Source organism: Eucalyptus grandis, chromosome 5, assembly GCF_016545825.1.
Source record: "Eucalyptus grandis isolate ANBG69807.140 chromosome 5, ASM1654582v1, whole genome shotgun sequence".
In the NCBI taxonomy this organism is placed as follows: domain Eukaryota; kingdom Viridiplantae; phylum Streptophyta; class Magnoliopsida; order Myrtales; family Myrtaceae; genus Eucalyptus; species Eucalyptus grandis.
In genome coordinates, this window is record NC_052616.1 from 29,199,117 (window position 1) to 29,205,116 (window position 6,000).

Here is a 6,000-nt window from a genome sequence, read left to right on the forward strand (position 1 = left end):
AAAACTACCAAAGGAGGTCAAGGAGGCATGGGGGCCCAATAATGATTGCAAATTGAATCGATCATAGGAAGATTGCCAACTCAGTTGATCATGTGACCAAAGGATATGGAGAAGAGATGGGGGCCTGATAAGGTGCATCTCATGGCCAAAAGTTTCACACAATGAGAAAGCTTTGATTATCATGCAACCTTCTCCCCACTAGCAAATGAAGTCATAGTTCATTCCTTTTTGTCTATTGATGCATGTCACGACTGGCAACTACATCAAATGGATATACATGATGCATTTCTTCATGGTCGCTTGGATGAAGAAATCTATATGGACCTTCCGCCGGGTTTACAGAGCCAAGAGGAGTCTAAGATACGTCGCCTTTGCAAATTCCTCTATGGTCTTAAATAAGCTTCTCAGTAGTGGCACACAACGTTCACTATTGCACTCATAGCAGCTGGCTTTAGATAGTCCAAGCATGATTTGCATTATTCACTTGGACAAAAGGCGCGTCATCTATCTACTTGATGATATATGTTGATAACATACTTATTACGGGATCTGATGAATCTGTTGTTTAGAAATTTAAGAGATATCTTCGCGCTACTTCTCACATTAAGGATTTGGGTTGTCCTAAATATTTCCTTAGTATTGAGATTGCCAGATCAAACCATAATATCACTTAGTCAATGAAAATTTATCTTATAAATTATATTAGAAGCAGGTCTATCAGAGTACAAGCCAGCTATTCTTCCTATCGAGCAGCATATCAAGCTAACTATGCTTGATTATGATATGGGAATGTCACCCAATAAATATGATCCACCGCTCAAAGATCCATTGAGTTATTAGGGGCTCGTAGGAAAACTCATTTATCTCACCATCACAATACCGAACATATGTTATGCGGTACAAACACTGAGTCAATTTATGCATAGCCCGAAGCAATCTCATATGGATGCAACTCCAAAGGTTGTGAAATATTTGAAGAAAAGTCCGGGACTTGGAATACTTCTTTCTCGAGAGTGTAACATGAAAATAGTTGTGTGAGTTCTCTCCCTCATCGCAGAGGTCGAGAGTTTGAACCTTCTTGTTGCTAAAGTGTTTGAAATGGGGGGTCATGGGCTTGCCTTCCCTGAGGTTCATCTAAATAGCAGCTTGTGGCGAGGCCCAACGGTGTCACCGGATACTAGAGGATCGTGTAATTCCCAAAGGATGATTTCCGACGGTTCCTCGGTAAAAAAAATAAAATAATAAGAGTGGAAATGACAGCCTATTGTAATACATACTGTGCTCCTTGTCTCATGACTCGTAGATTCATTACTGAGTTTTGTATTAGGCTTGGGAAATCCTTACTTTTTTTGCAAAACGAAGAAGCGAACAACGATGTCATTGTCATTAGCTAAGGCTGAGTATTGAGATAAGGCTAAAACTATCTATGAGATAGTATGGATGCGAGACTTACTTCTCAATGTTGGGGTGCAAATCAAAGAACCAACTATACTATTTTGTGATAATGATGCAGCACTCAAACTTGTAGCTAATCCCATAGTTCATGAAAGAACAAAGTATATAGAGGTTGATTGTCACTTTACTCAAGACGATATCCAAGAAAAGATAATTACAACAAGGGGGACTAGAACTTCAGAACATCGTGCAAATATTTTCATCAAAACCTTGTGTCAAAGATAATACACATATCTACTAAGCAAGCTTGGCATCTTAGACATATATAAGCCACTAGCTTGAGGAGGAATGTTTGAGATATGATTTGTGTGCATAAAAGATACATTGAATCAATCTAAAATTTAGATTGATTAGCTGAATCAATTGGTGATTCATTCTGATTTTATGTCTTTGTATTATTTCCTTTTATTGTTTACACATTGTAACATAAATACATGTAAAGACAACACACATATTCAATTGGTGAATACAAAGAAAACTCCCAAATTTTTCACCAAAAAAAGAAAAGAAAAGAAAAAAAAACTCCCAAATTCTTCTTTCCACTTTGTGTCACATTTAATTGAGCCAGCAAAATTTTTTCGCATTAAGTGAGCGTCGATTGAAGCTTTTGTCATTTCTAATGTCCTTATCATAATCATTCTTCTTGAATGAGAAGGCGTGACTATTGATCCTCAAATGAAATGGTAAGATTATTTGTAATCATGGTGACAAAACGATCGTACTCTGACTCCATGTGTGGAAGGAGCACTAAAAGATGGGGCAAGTGGCCGACAAGAGGATTCAATTGTCTCTATTGAGTGCTCTGTAATTCTCCTAATGAGCAAGAAAGTTGGGGACCAGAGACATCAAAGTTAGGTCGAGCTTTGTTCTCTAAAGTCGAGCTCCGGGCTTGCTTAAATCGGGTGCAAGAAAATTAAAGGGTCACCATAATTTTTAAAGGAGGAAGAAAAAAATACAGTAAAGAGTGAGAATGCAAGATTATCTATTGTTGATGTTTTTTTCGTTCATTGTTGAATTCAATCTTTAGGGTGCATTTATTTCGTGAAGACAAAATAATTTGGAAATAAATATGATCTGTTTTTATGATTTACAAAAATGACTGAACGAAAAATATCTTCAGCATTTATGAAAATATTTGGACATAAATTATTGTTGATAACAAAAATATTTTTTATACAGATGGTCATTTTAAAAAAAAATATTTTTTGAATCATTCATTCGTCCCTTCACTTTTTACACATCTCAACTTGAGATAAAGTTCAACAAAATAAAAAGAATTGAGAAAGATTGCTAGCGACCCATCAAATGATTTTAATGGAAGAATCACAATTCACAAATACTGTGGGGACCCATCTTATTATATCTCAAGGAAGAAAGTGTAGGTTTAATACCACGAAAAATCCTAAATTAATATATTTGTGATACTCAAACTAATTTTTGAATTTTCAAAAATTCAAAACTAGTATACTTATGACAAATTTACCATTCCATTAGTTTTCATTAAATTTTATTATCAAATTGTTAAGTCGGTGACATATAACAATTGAGGGGTGTATCAGTTTGGGATTTTATCCTCCATTCATCATACGTGTACAATTTATAGTTTTTTTGTGGTATTAATTTAACGTAACATAGACTAACAAAAAGTAAATTTGTCACAAATATACTAATTTGAGATTTTTTATAGTAAAAAGAAGTTTGCGGTAAATTTATCATATGTTACCAGTTTGGGAATTTTTGTAGTAAAAAAAATTAGTTTATAATAAATTTGTTATGAGTGTTTTAATTTGGAGTTTTTCGTGTTATTATTTCAAAAGTATATAGCTTTCAATGATTTCTTCTTCTATGCTGTGTTACGTACTTACTATGTAGAATACATCACATGATTTTTCGTAAGCTATTAAAAAAAATATGTGGTTGATCTTTTCATCGTTTTAAAATGATAGTGTTTGCCGTGAAATTTATAAATTTTCTCAAAACTCCAGAGTTTATTTGCAAAGAAGAATAAAAAAAAAATTAGTGGTTGACCATTTGGGAGTCATCCACATCCGACTTCGCTCTCCAGGATTTGTTTGATTTTCTTGATTAACAATCTCCCTTCCAAGATCTCTGAGCTGATCATGCATCTGAAACTTATGATTCTCCAAAATTACTAAAGACCTGCTAATGAGGACACTAAGTGCAGTATGTGGGAAAATCTCACAATCTTTCCACACGTAAATTGCACTCGTCTTATCCTCACCAATAAAAAAGCATGCAATATCAAGGATAATTTGTTTTTGGGCATTAGTTAAGGCATCATAGTTAATCTTCAACACTCAAAAAACATTTTCGTGAGGTGCTTTCTTTAATTTGTTCCATGTCTCTTCCCATACTTCTTTCGTCTTGTGGCGGGAGAGGAACGAACCAATTACTTCAAGAGCCAAAGGAAGTCTCCCAGTAGCAGATACGATTGATCTTGAAAGATCCTTATAGTATGAAGGAGAGTCTCTGTTAAATGCATGCCTACTAAAAAGCTCAAGCGCATGATCATCACTCATCACCTCCATTTCATAATCTAAAATCTGATACCTTGTTCATAGATCATCTTTATTTCGAGTTGTAATCATTATTCTGGATCCTTAATACAAAGTACCATTTCCAACTAAGTACTTCACTTGTTCACTGTCATCAACATTATCAAGTACAATAAGGACTTTCTTATTGGAAAGTGCTTCTCCAATCCTCTACATTCCGTATTCAATATTGTCAATGGTCCTCGTTCCTCCATGAACGCCGATTTCATATAGTAAATTTTTTTGCAACCCAACTAAACCATCACTTCTTGATGACTTATCTTGAACATCCTCAAGGAAACAACAATTATTTCCAAAATGAGAAGAGAGTTGATTAAAGACAGCCTTGGCAAGAGTTGTTTTACTGATACCCCCATACCATAAATTTTAATGAGTCGCACACCACCGGAACCAATGTCTAATAATTTGTTTACTGCTTCTACTCGATCATCAATTCCTACTAAATGTTCAGTAATCGATCTATGTTTCGTCTTCAGCTTTTCCACAACCTCCTCAACTATAAAATTGATCAGTTCACCCTGGCTGTCACAATGAAAAACCATTTTAGCAGGGGTAAAACACGAAATCACAATTACCTAGCTAGAAGTGATGATAGGATAAATTCTGAGACTTAACAATCTAGAAGTGATTTTCTAAGAGTCAATATTGGGCATAGACGTCATTCCACACAGAAATTTTGTGAATTATGTTCGAGTAACGACCGTAGAATGCACTTGGTAATGTATGCCAGTTGACTTCATTCCAATATGAGGTGAGGAATCTTGGGATGATGTTGATAACTTTCGCGCAAAACAGTTGTAAAAATATTTATATATTTGACATTAATATTTTGTGAATTATGTTGGAGCAACGACCGTAGAAGTTGAGCATCGTGTTTAGAGAGAGAAATTTTAGAAAATTGAAAGATTAGATGTTTAGATAAAAATGTGCATGGAATTTCATTAAGCCGTTCTTTTTCCTCCCACTGCCCACAATCAAATCTTAATTTAGCTACGTTAGCTATTAATATCAGTATTCACCCATTATATAAGACAACCTTGTTAAGCAGTTTCACATTTTTTTGACGAACGTAGTATAGGTTCATCATTTCGTAATGCTATACTAGCTGTTCCACCACAATTGTACTGGAATTTTTTTACCAATAAAAATTATACTGGAATTGTCACATCTATGATTAAATGTTAAATTGGGAACAAGCGACTTGAAAGGAGTTAGCTTACCCTTCATAATTCTTCACTTCCCATCCTTTGATCGCAGCAACCTCCATGAGAGCCTCTCTCCACACAAGTACTTGCCCATTGCTCAATTTCTTCTCACGCTTCAAATTGAATATGGCATCTCGATACAATGGAGTCTTCAGCTTAACATCGTCAGGTTCCACATCGAAGAAAATAGGTAGGATCTCTTTATTACCTTCCGATTTGTTGGTGTTTGTCACAATCTGTGCAAGCTCATGGAGGCACCATTGGCTCGAAGCGTAGATATGAGAGAAAATGGGTATGTAGATCCTGCACTTGTTGATTGCACACTGAAGCGATCCATTGATCCTTTCACCAACATGAACCTCTTCATTGTCTCGGAAGATTTGGATTCCAACATTGATCAAGCTACGGTAGAGGCAATCGGTGAATCCAATGCGAGCGTCGGGTCCTCTAAAGCTTAGGAATACTTGATACTCGCTTCCGGACAACATTCCTGCATTTGAGCTCGCCATAGCAGCTGTTTGTTAACTTGGCGGGATCTAAATCGATCTCTCTCTCTCTCAGCTTAGCAAATATCCGACGAATGAGATTATTGAGACTTGTACAGAAGATAAAACCGAGTTGTCAATTATTTGAGGGGTATGTTGTTATCGTATTAGTAGATGCGATTATAAAAATGTTAGTTGGGGGAATAGATTTTTGGGGAACGCGGATTCCACGCGCAAGAACAGCTCAATTTCTTGCAAGACTGTCCTTCCTCACTGATT